Source organism: Molossus molossus, unplaced genomic scaffold (genome assembly GCF_014108415.1).
Source record: "Molossus molossus isolate mMolMol1 unplaced genomic scaffold, mMolMol1.p scaffold_m16_p_7, whole genome shotgun sequence".
NCBI classification, from domain to species: Eukaryota; Metazoa; Chordata; class Mammalia; order Chiroptera; family Molossidae; genus Molossus; species Molossus molossus.
The window spans coordinates 57,780,766-57,792,626 of NW_023425401.1; the positions used below are offsets into that span (position 1 = coordinate 57,780,766).

Consider the following 11,861-nt stretch of genomic DNA (forward strand, 5'->3'; position numbering starts at 1 on the left):
TGTTCAACTAAGGTGAAGAACAGCCTTGTGTATTACAACATATCTAAGTTTAAACCATTTTACAATCTCATCCAGATGTTCCCTTTTATCCGTATCCTTTTAGGCCCCACATTTAAGACCCTGATTTGATCATTGTGATGCCTAAAAATATTCACATTAATAATTTATCCAAGAGATAGCTGAAATAAATGCACTCCAGAGTTGATAAACCAATTATTAATTTTATACTTATTAGCAAAGCAGTTTGACTACAAAGATATTCAATGTGAAACTGAATTCAAATATTGGAGGCAAAACATTATATATACATTTTGCAAGATTTATCTTATAAGGTTAAGAAGTATAAAACATCATATATGCCTAAAAATAAACCACAGTCTTTCCCCAAATTATCCCTCAAAAAAGGGGTACTTTCCTTATTTTCTAATCCTTACAAAGCCTTTATTATGATAGTCTGCTCTCAATTATCCTGTTAACATAATAAGGCAAAAAAAAAAAAAAATCTTTAAGATAAGAGGAAATGGCCCTGGCCGGTTTGGCTCAGCGGTTAGAGCGTCGGCCAGAGCATGCGGTCCAGAGAGACCTGGTTCCCGCTAAGGGCATGTGCCTCGGTTGCAGTTTGTCCCCGGCCCTGGTCGGTTGTATGGGTGGCAGCCACTCGATGTGTCCCTTCACATCGATGTTTCTCTCTCTCTCTCTGTTCCTCTCTCTCCCTCCCACTCTAACTTGAACAAAAAATGGAAAAATGTCCTCGAGTGAGGATTAAAAAAAAAAAAAAAAAAGATAAGAGGAAATGTGTGAAAGAGAAAGATCATTCCCTACAGGAACATGGCCCAAGAAGTCCTGGTCAGACTGAGAAAAGGGGGGAGAGATGAAATGCTCTTCAATGACAGAACTGTTTGAGGGAACTGTCTGAAGTTAATACTAGTTTGGGAGGCTTAAAGACTTCAAGCTAATTAAATCAATTTCAAAGGAAGCAAATAAATTCAACACATGTATGGAATTATTCCTCAAGGTATAACTTCATTAAGGTTGTAAAGATGTCTTTTTTTAAACTGCTTTAAAAAGCAAGTAAATCATTAAATTGTAATAATAAATGGAATTCCACAGAACGGGGGGGGGGGGGGGGATGTCCTCTTGTTTTGCAAACAGTTATACCTTACACAAAATGTTATATATGGATTCAAAAATAAAGCATCTCAGTTTAGACTAAAATAAATATCATGGGTTCTCTCTGTACTATCTTCACAGCTTTTCTATAAATTAAAAATTGTTCTAAAAAATAAAATTCTTAGAGATCAAATCTGTGGTTACCAGAGGTGGGGGAGGGGAACTGGAGGAAGTTGGTCAAAATTCCAGTTGTAAGTACTAGGGATGTAATGTATAACATGATGACTATAACTAACACTGCTATATGACATATAGAAAAGTTAAGAGACTAGATCCTAAGAGTTGTCATCACAAAAAAATATTTTTTCTTTTCCTTTTATTGTATCTATATGACATGACAAATATTAACTAAACCTACTGTGGTAATCATTTCACAGTGTATGTAAATCAAACCTTCATGCTATATACCTAAACTTATACAGTGATGTATGTCAATTTTTTTGCAATAAACTGGGGAAAATTGTTTTTAAAAGCATATATCAAGTGCTCTAAAAAACTATTAACTGATTCAAAAAGTATTGTTAACTTGTTTTAAAACTTTATTTTTATAAACAGACAAAACAGAGAAGACGGTAGTGAACCCCCAAAACCAATTACTTCTGCAATTTCAAGATTTTGGTAACTTTTTCCCCCACTTTATTGGGCTATGTGACAAATAAAATTGTAAAAATTTAAACTGTACAACATGCCCTGGCCAGTGTAGCTCAGTTGGACGATCATCGTTCTGTGCATCAAAAGGCTGCCAGTTCAACTCTGGGTCAGGGCAGATGCCTGGGTTTCAGGATCAATCCCCAGTAGGGGGCATGCAGGAGGCAACTAATCAATGTTAAGCTCTCAAATAGATGTTTCTCTCTCTCCCTTCCTCTCTCTAAAACTAAAATTTAAAAAAAAAAAGTGTACAACATGATGATTTGACATATCTTTGTTAAATGATTATTACAAAATCAGGTAATTAACAGAACCATCATCTTACATAGTCACTGTTATTATGTGAGTCAAAAAGCATTTCTACTGCCCTGGCCGGTTTGGCTCAGCGGTTAGAGCATCGGCCTGCAGTCCAGAGAGACCCGGGTTCGGATCCCACTAAGGGCATGTACCTCGGTTGCAGTTTGTCCCTGGCCCTGGTTGGGTCGTGTGGGTGGCAGCCACTCGATGTGTCCCTTTCACGTCGATGTTTCTCTTTCTCTTTCTCTCCCACTCTATCTGAACAAAATATCAACAACAAAAAAAGTCCTCGGGTGAGGATTAAAAAAAAGCATTTCTACTGATAAGTCATTGACACTGCAAATGTGAAATGTCTGAATAATACTGCTTCATGAAACATGAGTGGAAAAGGGGTATTTCTAAATTAATGTATAAATTAATTTGTGAATCTGAATGTACCGTAATTAACTTAAGAAATTAAATATTTGCCCTAGCTGGACAGGTCAACTAGTTACAGCATGGTCCCAATATGCCTAGATTTGGGGTTCAATATCCGGTCAGGGCACATACAAGAATCAACCAATGAATGCATAAACAAGTGAAACAACAAATTGATGATTCTCTCTCTCTCCTTCCCTCTTTCTCTCTAAAATCAATCAATAAAAAGTTTTTAAAGAAATTAAATATAAACATTTGATTATCCCATCTATCTCTAAAATTTATATGTTCAGGTTATATAAAATTTTAATCCTCTCATTGGGGAATTAGTGGGACTTAAAATCAAGGCTGTCTTATATTCAGGTACATCAGGTATCTTACACTATGTGGACCCTGAAAAAGAAGACACCTACAAAGATGAGCTAACGATTCAAATTTTAAAAAGTAGAGCCTAGTAGCAGCCATTTCACCCAGGGGCCTCTCACAAAAACTGCACGTCAGGGAGAAGCCTGCACTGAAGTACCTGCCTGCACTGTTCCTGCCATCTGAGCCAGCCCATATAAAGGACTAAGGCTTTCTCCATCCATTCAGAGCTGTGAAGCTATGATCAACCAGAGCAGCTCTATTCTGACCAATCAGAACAGTGCCTTTTGGACCAATTAAACTATGAGGGTTTGAGGTCCTTATCTGCATGAGGAAAAAAAAAAAAAATCAGGGACCAGGGCAGGGGCTTCTGTCTATTTAAGCAAGCTCCCCTTTGGCTCTGACAAAACACTTTCCCTTTCCACTGAAGACTTAAGGCTGAGCTGAAACACCAAAGATGTCTCCAAAGGAAGCAGAGCAGAGCTGTCTAACCAGAGAGGGGCCTGGCCCAGGGGCTGCCTCACAGCCATGCTGTATCACGATTGAGCTGTTTTACACTGAATCAAGTTTCCTTCTTCTCTGCACACCAAACTGGAGATTCCTTTTGGCACTGAATTAGCACTGACCATTGGCTGACAAATACAAACTAAATCTGAAATATTTCCATGGAGACATTACAACGAAATAAAGCAACCTCACCGAAACAAAGAAAGAAAAAAATAACTGGTTAATAACTTTCCATACCAATTATTCTAATGCCAACAGGAGTCTGAATTTGACTCTATTATCTTTAACCTTGCCTAGAAACAAGGCAAGTTACAAGCTCAAAAACCTGGTAACTGCAGGTATAACTTTTTCTTTCTTTTTTTTTTGAGAACAGAACACAAGATTTGGCATCAATAATCTGGTACATGCCTGGCCAGTGTGGCACAGTAGACTGAGCATCATCCCATGGACTGAGAGGTCCCTGTTTGATTTCTAGTCAAGGCACATGCCTGGGTTGCAGGTTCGATCCCCAGTGAGGTGGGGGGGGGGGTGCAGGAGGCAGTGGATCAATGTTTCTATCCCTCCATTCCTCTCTCTCAAAAAAAAAAAAATCAATAAAACATAGTTAAACAAAAAAAATTTTTGTACAGCCTTGGCCAGTGGCTCATTTGGTTGGAGTGTCGTCCTGTGCACCAAAGGGTTGCAGGTTCGATCCCCAGTCATGCAAGTATAGTAAGCAATCAATTGAGTTTCTCTCTCACATCAATGTATCTCTCTTTCCTACCCCATCTCTAAAAGGAAAAATAAATAAATCAATAAATAATTCTCTCTTCCTCTTCCCTTCTTAAAAAATTAAAAATTAAAAAACAAACAAACATGGAACCAGAACAGAGAAGTCAACACACTCAATACTCAAGTATATGCAGAAATGCAATCAAGTTGGGATAACTGAATAAATCCTTTAGAAAAAAATAAGACAGCAACAAAAGCCTAATAACCACAGCCAACCTTTAATGCATGCTTACTTACCACAGGTCCACAACCGTTGGGGTCAGGTGTTTCTTGATTTCCATTTTTGAATTTTCCAAATATGGAGCCTATATCATGTATTCTTTAATACCTCAGCAAGGTCTGAGAGCATGTTTTTAATTTTTTTAAGCATATTTTTATTGATTTCTTAAGAGAGCGAGGAAGGGAGAGAGAGATAGAAACATCAGTGTGAGAAAGAAACATCGATGGGCTGCCTCCTGCACACCCCCAGCGGAGATCGAGCCTGCAACCTGGGCATGTGCCCTGACCAGGAATCAAACCGGGCCCTCTCAGTCCATGGGAGGATGCTCAATTCACTGAGCCACACCAACGAGGCAAGAGAAAACAGCTCAGTAGAATGAGCATCGTCTGGGTTGCAGGCTCGATCCCCAGTGGAGGTCGTGCAGGAGGAACCCAATTAATGTTTCTCTCTCACAATGATGTTTCTCTCTCTCTCTCTCCCTTGCTCTCTAAGAAATCATTCAAAACATATTTTTTAAGAAGAATTTTTTTTTAATAAAAACATGCAACCAACATCCTTCTTCTTCTCGGAGAAAGAAGTTACCCTCCTCCTGTCTAATTGTGATCTGTATTCTGATCACATCCCTTCCTGTCACTCCAGACTTTTGCTCCAAAATATCCCTTCTTGCCAGTATTCAACCTCTCCCCTTTCTACTAGGCTCCTTGTCATCTGCTTACATTTTTTGAAAAAACAAAAGAAACACATCTCAAGAACAAACCATTCCCTCTCTATATTTTCTCCTTTATACATACAAGCTAATTCAACAAAAAAGAGGAGGGGGAAAAAAAGACTACGGTGTCATCCCATTTGCTCATATGGCTGTAAGTTCGCCTCTGTCTAAAAAGCACTGTGCTAAGACTGCTCCAGCTATGGTCTCTAATGAATTCCTAGCAGCAAGAAGCAAAGGCCAAGATTAGGGCTCATCTCACTTGGATTTTTTTTGCACACTATGACTGCTGGTCATTCCCTTCCTGAAACAAAGACTTTATTCCACTGGATTCTGTGAATCAGCTCTCTCTCTCTCCTGGTTCTCCTATCTCTTTGGCTCCTCCTTTGCCAATCCTGCCTATGGCTTTCTTCTCTTCACCTCAACACCTTCATCAAGTTGCTAGCAATAGCTATTCCCAAACAATTCCCAATTTACATCTCCTAACCAGGGCTCACCTGAGCACTCCAGCTGCAAACACTGACTGATATCTCTAACTGGCAGTCACCAAACACCTCCAAAGGCCTGACCAAAGACCAATACAATAGCTTTCCCCAAATCTGCTCTGCATTCCCTATCTTCAGGAATGGCAACACACGCCACAAGTTTAGCTAATTCAGAAACCTGGCATCCATCCTAGATGGATCTTCCCACTCTACTCCCACATGAAATTGGAAACTAAATCCTGTGATTTCCACTCCCTTAATGCCTATCAGTCTCGTGAAGCTTACTGCAATAGTTGCTAATGATCTGGTTTCTAAACTCTCCACACAGTAGCTAAAGTAATCTTTTCTAAAATTATCTGTCTGCCTCTTAACACCTTCCCAGGCCCCTGTAAACTTCCTCAGTGCCCCATTCACAGCTCACCCCAGCCTGCAACCCAGCCTTACCTACCTACTTTACATCTCACGGATACAAGCATGCCATTTTACACCTCCACATGTTTAAACCAACTAACTGCAATGCTGCTTCTGCCTAGAAGGCCCTCACTCTGCCCCCTCTATTTACTTGGCAAATCATTACTGGCTCTCCAAGATCTAGTTTAACAGAACTCTGTGAATCTACTAAAAACTACAGAATTGTACACTTTAAGTCAAGGGTAGGGAACCATTTTTCTGCCAAGGGCCATTTGGTTATTTATAACATCATTCACAGGCCATACAAAATTATCAACTTAAAATTAGCCTGCTATATTTGGTCGAGCATTTAATTAACTCACCCCTAATGTGATAACTGGAACTGCTTCTCTTTGGTGAAGCGTGTGATGTTAGCTGGTATTAATTTCACAGGCCTTATACAGCCATGGGCTGGACGTTCCCCACCCCTGCTTTAAGTATGAATTGTATGGTATGTAAATTATGTATCAAAACTATCATAACTGTAGGAAAAGACTTACAACCCAATAGTTTTTTAAATGGGCACTTCACAAAAGAGTAAATTCAAATGACCAATAAACATATGAAAACGTGTTCAACATCACCACTCAAGAAAATGCAAATGAGGTATCAATACATACCCAGAATAGTGATAATTAAAAAGAACGACAGTATCAAGTGTGACAAAGATGTGGAGCAACTGAAACTGTCATACATTTCAGGTATAAGGAAGTTCGATCAAAACTATTTCATAATAAAACTGGGGGGAAAAGTTATCTCTGCAATTAGTACTAACACTAAGCATCCCCTATTCTATAACCTATCAATTCCACTACTATAGCATATTCCCCAAGAGAAATGGGTGCAAATGTCCACAAAAGGAAATGTGTAAGAATGTTTATAGCTTCTTTATTCACAATGACTAAAAACTAAAGAAAAAAATACTTAAGAGAAGAACAGAAGTGTAAATTATGGTATATTCATTCAATGAAATATTACAAAGCAAAGATCTACCGAGCCTGATGACTGCCTGAGTCCAGGTTTGACAGAGCACCCGAGGTCTCCAGGGATGCCAGCCCGGCCACGGTGAGGTTGGCAAGGGGTGTACCCAGGCAAGGAATACAAAGGGAGGGTGGTGGGTGTGGCAGTGGAGGGGGGGAACAGTGGTACTAATGGTACAAATAGTACCTACAACAACATGGACAAATCTCACAGATATTATGTTGAGTGAATGAAGTCAGACACAAGACTATATGATTTCATTAAGTTCAAGAACAGGCAAAACTAATCAATAATGATTGGTATCAGCAAAGGGGTTACCTCTGGGTAACAGGATATATACAGATTGAGGAGAGGCTTAAGGAATCTCATGGGGGTACTTGAAAGGGTCTGTATTTTGATCTGGGTTGTAGTTATAAGGGTAAAAATCATCAAGCTGTACACTTAAGACTAGTGACTGCAATGTGTATTATTTACTATACACATATATGTATATATGCTATAACTCAATTTTTTAAAAACTAACAAAAATATGCACATGTACACTATAATTAACAGTACTGTACTGTACACTTGAAAGTTGTTGAGAGTCGAGCTTAAGTTTATTACCACACACCAAAAAAAATGCTAATTATGTGAGAGGTTGGAGGTAATAACCTTACTGTTTAAGGTAGTAACTAACCTATATACGTGTAACAAATCATTATGTTGTGCACCTTAAATGTTCATATTTATGGCAATAATATCTTAATAAAGCTGGAAAAAATATGCACAGAGAGTAATATACCAAATACTTATATACATATACCATTTTTAAATTGTTTAAAACCAAAAATATGCACATGGTGGAGGTAACACTGATGTTTATTTCTCTTTTTTTGTTTTGTTTTCATTGATTTTTTTTTTTTTTTAAGAAAGAGAGGAAGGGAGAGCTAGAAACATCAATGTGAGAGAGAAACTTCTATTGGCTGCCTCCTACACGCCCCACACTGGGGATTGAGCCCGCAACCCAGGCATACGCCCTGACCTGAAATCAAAGTAGGACCTCTTAGTCCATGGACGATGCTCAATCCAATGAACCACAAAAATATGTTTACTTCTTTAAACTGCTCTGTGCTGCCTGGATTTTCTACCATTACCACATTATTTTTATCACTTTATAAAAAGAAGGAGCCCTGGCTGGGTAACTCGGTTAGAGCGTTGTCCAGATACTCCAAGGTTGCAGGTTCTATCCTTGGTCAGGACACATACAAGAATCACCAATGAATGCATAAATAAGTGGAACAATAACCCAGCCAGTATGACTCAGTTGCCTGAGTGTCGTCCTGTGCACCAGGAGGTCACTGGTTCAATTCCCAGTCAGGGCACATGCCCAGGTTGTGGGCTGATCACAACCCACAGCAAAAGTCGTGCAGGAGGCAGCCAATCAATGTGTTGCTCTCACATTGCTGTTTCTCTCTTCCTCTCTCCTTCTCCCTTCCTCTCTCTAAAATCAATAAACGTAATTATAAAAATAAGTGGAACAACAAATCAATGTTTCTCTTAAGTCAATAAATAAAAATTAAATTAAATTTAAACAGAGGCAAATCCAAGACAGCAGTAAAGTAAATGGAGCTTATACTCACCTCCTCCCAGGACCAATCTAGAACTACAACTAAATTGTAGAACAATCAACCTGAATAACCAACTGAAGATCAGCTGAACAGAAGTCTTATAACCAAGGATTTAAGAAGAAGCCACACCAAAACTGATCATAGTCACTGCTACTTGCTCACAGCACAGGTCCTCAGATATCAAATTCTTAGTGTTCAGGTCTCATGGCATCCTAGGTAAAATCTGCGAGACTCAATATAATGATGAAAAATCAGATGTGTTATCTTATGACACCATATTCCAGATTTTCAACAATCAAAACTGCTGCCACCTTAAGGATAAACCCAAGGTCATCATGATCCAGGCCAGCAGAGGTGCAAACAGCAGAGAGCTGTGGGTGACTCTCCAGTGGCCTCAGAAGACAGTTCTGCAGTCTCCAGAGGATCTGAAGGAGGAATGGTGTCCACAAGACCCACATAGAGAAGGACTGTGTTCCTTTCTGCTCCTCAACCCTACATAATGTTTCCTGGAGAAGTGCAAGTGGTTCTCTCTTCACCATACAACTCATAAATTATGTTCAAAAATATTCTTGGTTTGCCCCAACCAGTGTGGCTCAGTTGGCTGGGCATCATCCCATGCAACCAAAGGTTGCAGGTTTAATTCCAGGTCAGGGCACATGTCCAGGTTGCGGGCTAGATCCCTGGAGGGGAGCATGGAGGAAGCAGCCAACTGATGTTCAATGTTACGCTCTTACATCAATGTTTCTCTCTGTTCCCCCCTCCCTCCCTCTAAAAATCAATGAAAGTATTTTTTTTTTTTAAATATACTCTTTGTCCAGCTGAGTGGCTCAGTTGGTTGAGCATCATCCCATACACCAAAAGGGGTGGAGGTTCAATTCCCCAGCCAAACATAAACCTGGATTGCGGGTTCAATCCTGGTCAGGGCATATAGAAGAGGCAACCAATCAATGTTTCAATGTTTCTCTCATACATTGATGTTCCTCTCTCTCTCTCTCTCTCTCTCTCTCTCTAAATTAATAAAAATATCCTTGGGTGAGGATTAAAAATATACATATATAGTCCTGGTCGGTTTGGCTCAGTGGTTGGAGCATCAGCCTGCAGACCAAAGAGTCACGGGTTTGATTCCTGGTCAAGAGCATGTACCTCAGTTTCAGGTTCAATCCCTGGCCCCTGTTGGGGTTACGCAGGAGGCAGCCAATCAATGTGTCTCTCTCACATCGATGTGTCTCTGTGTTTGATTGTCTCTCTCTCTCTCTCTCTGTCCCCCTTCCTCCCTCCCACTCAATTTTTAAAAGAAAGAAAAATATCCTCAGGTGAGGACTAAAATTAATAACAACTATATATATATTTATATATATATATTCTTGGTGTTGTCACCTGACAGAAATATTTGTGATGATTCAATGATTATCTGAAGAACCAGATGTTAAAGTCCAAATGCCCTCACTTGAAAGATAAACTATGTCTAGATATTTTTACCTCTTTCCAGGCAATTAAAATTAGAAATCTCAGAGTCCATCCCTTATATATATACTTCCTGAAGAAAATGTGCCAGTCCAACATGACTTTCAAAGTCATTTTGTATTTCAATAAAAAATAAATAAATAAAATAATAAAGCTATTTCATTAAAATAACAATAATGCTAAAATTAAACATGGTCTATTCCTAAAGCTTTCCTTTTCCAATCGAAGTATCACTGTGCCTAAATCTTACAGTACTCATCACACTGTTCTGCAGTAGTTTGTTGACTGGGCAATCTCTCCTACTTGCCAGTTAGTACAGAACTTTGCTTATCTTAATCTTCCTAGCATCCAGTACACTGCCTAGCACTAGGTATCTGCAATACTTTATCTGCTTCACATGTGTTTGTTGTACTACTGAATTGCACTGACGGTAAGCATAAATGTTTGCTGAATAAGCAAATGTGTAACAAAACAAAAAGTCAAAAATAAGTGATTACCTTCCAAGGGAGGTATTCCAAAGTCAATGGCTTATGAGTTTGAGTTTATACTATAGGGAAGAGTTGAGGCTTACCTAATAAAGATATAAACTTGTATCACAGCATTCCTAACTTGTTGCATCAGTGATTCACCAACCCAGTGCCATCAATCACATGCCTATCATTTTCTGCAGCAGTCAGAACCCATACCACAGAAAACAGACAAGCAATAACCTATAGGATCCACCTACCAATAGAAAGTCAAGAGCCCAAAGAATACAGTGCAAATCCCATCACCAACAGTGCACACACACAGATCACAGAGATCGTGCAAAGAAAAAAAAGAGACAGAGAGGGATAAACACCAAGATACCAAGTTGCTAACTTACTAGAAAGTCAAAACACAAATATAAGTCCTCCAGCAATCATACACTTAAATATCTGTCTTACAGAAATAGAAATATATTCACAAAAAAACCTGTACATGAATGTTCAGCAGCTTTATTTATAAAAATCAAAAACTAGAAACTATCCAAATGTCCTCCAACAAGTGAATGGATAAAGAAACTACGGTACATTCACACCATGAAATTCTACACAGCAATAAGGAATGAGCTACTGATACACACAACAGGGATGAGTCTCGAATGTACTGTGCTGAGTGAAAAAAGTGAATTTCAAAAGGTTACATGTCATATAATTCCATTTTAATAACATTCTCAAAGTGGTAAAATTTCAGTGGAGAACAGATCAGTGCCTGCTAGGGGTTAGGGTTGAGGGGAGGGTATGATTATTAAAGGGTAACAAGATGAAGATTCTTTGTGGTGATGAAACAGTTCTACACCCTAGTTCTGGTAATGATTACATGAATCTACACAAGTGGTAACATTTGACAGAACTATAGAGAACTACACACACACACCCAAGTGCATGTCAAAACTGGTGAAATTTTACTTGAGTTCATAGCATTGTACGAATGTCAATTTACTAGTTTTGACGATGTTCTATGGTTATGCAAGATATCACCACTAGGGGAAGCTGGAAGAAGGTGCACAGAGAACTCTATTTTTGCAACTTCTTTTGCATCACATTATTTCAAAATTTTAAAATATTAAAAAAATAATTTATAGCCAAAAAGTGGAAAGAACCCAACTGCCCATCAATAAATAAATGTACAAAATGTGCTGTATTGACACAATAAAACATTATTTGGCAATATAAAGGCATGAAGTACCAATACATGCTACAACATGGATGAACTTTGAAAACATTATGCTAAGTGAAAGAAATCAGACA

The 11,861-nt window shown here is 38.8% G+C and overlaps 1 pseudogene; it reads left to right on the forward strand.

The window, feature by feature from the left end:
• Nucleotides 1–5,247: 5,247 nt before the first annotated feature.
• On the forward strand, nt 5,248–10,122 carry LOC118619632 (annotated as a pseudogene).
• Nucleotides 10,123–11,861: the final 1,739 nt, after the last annotated feature.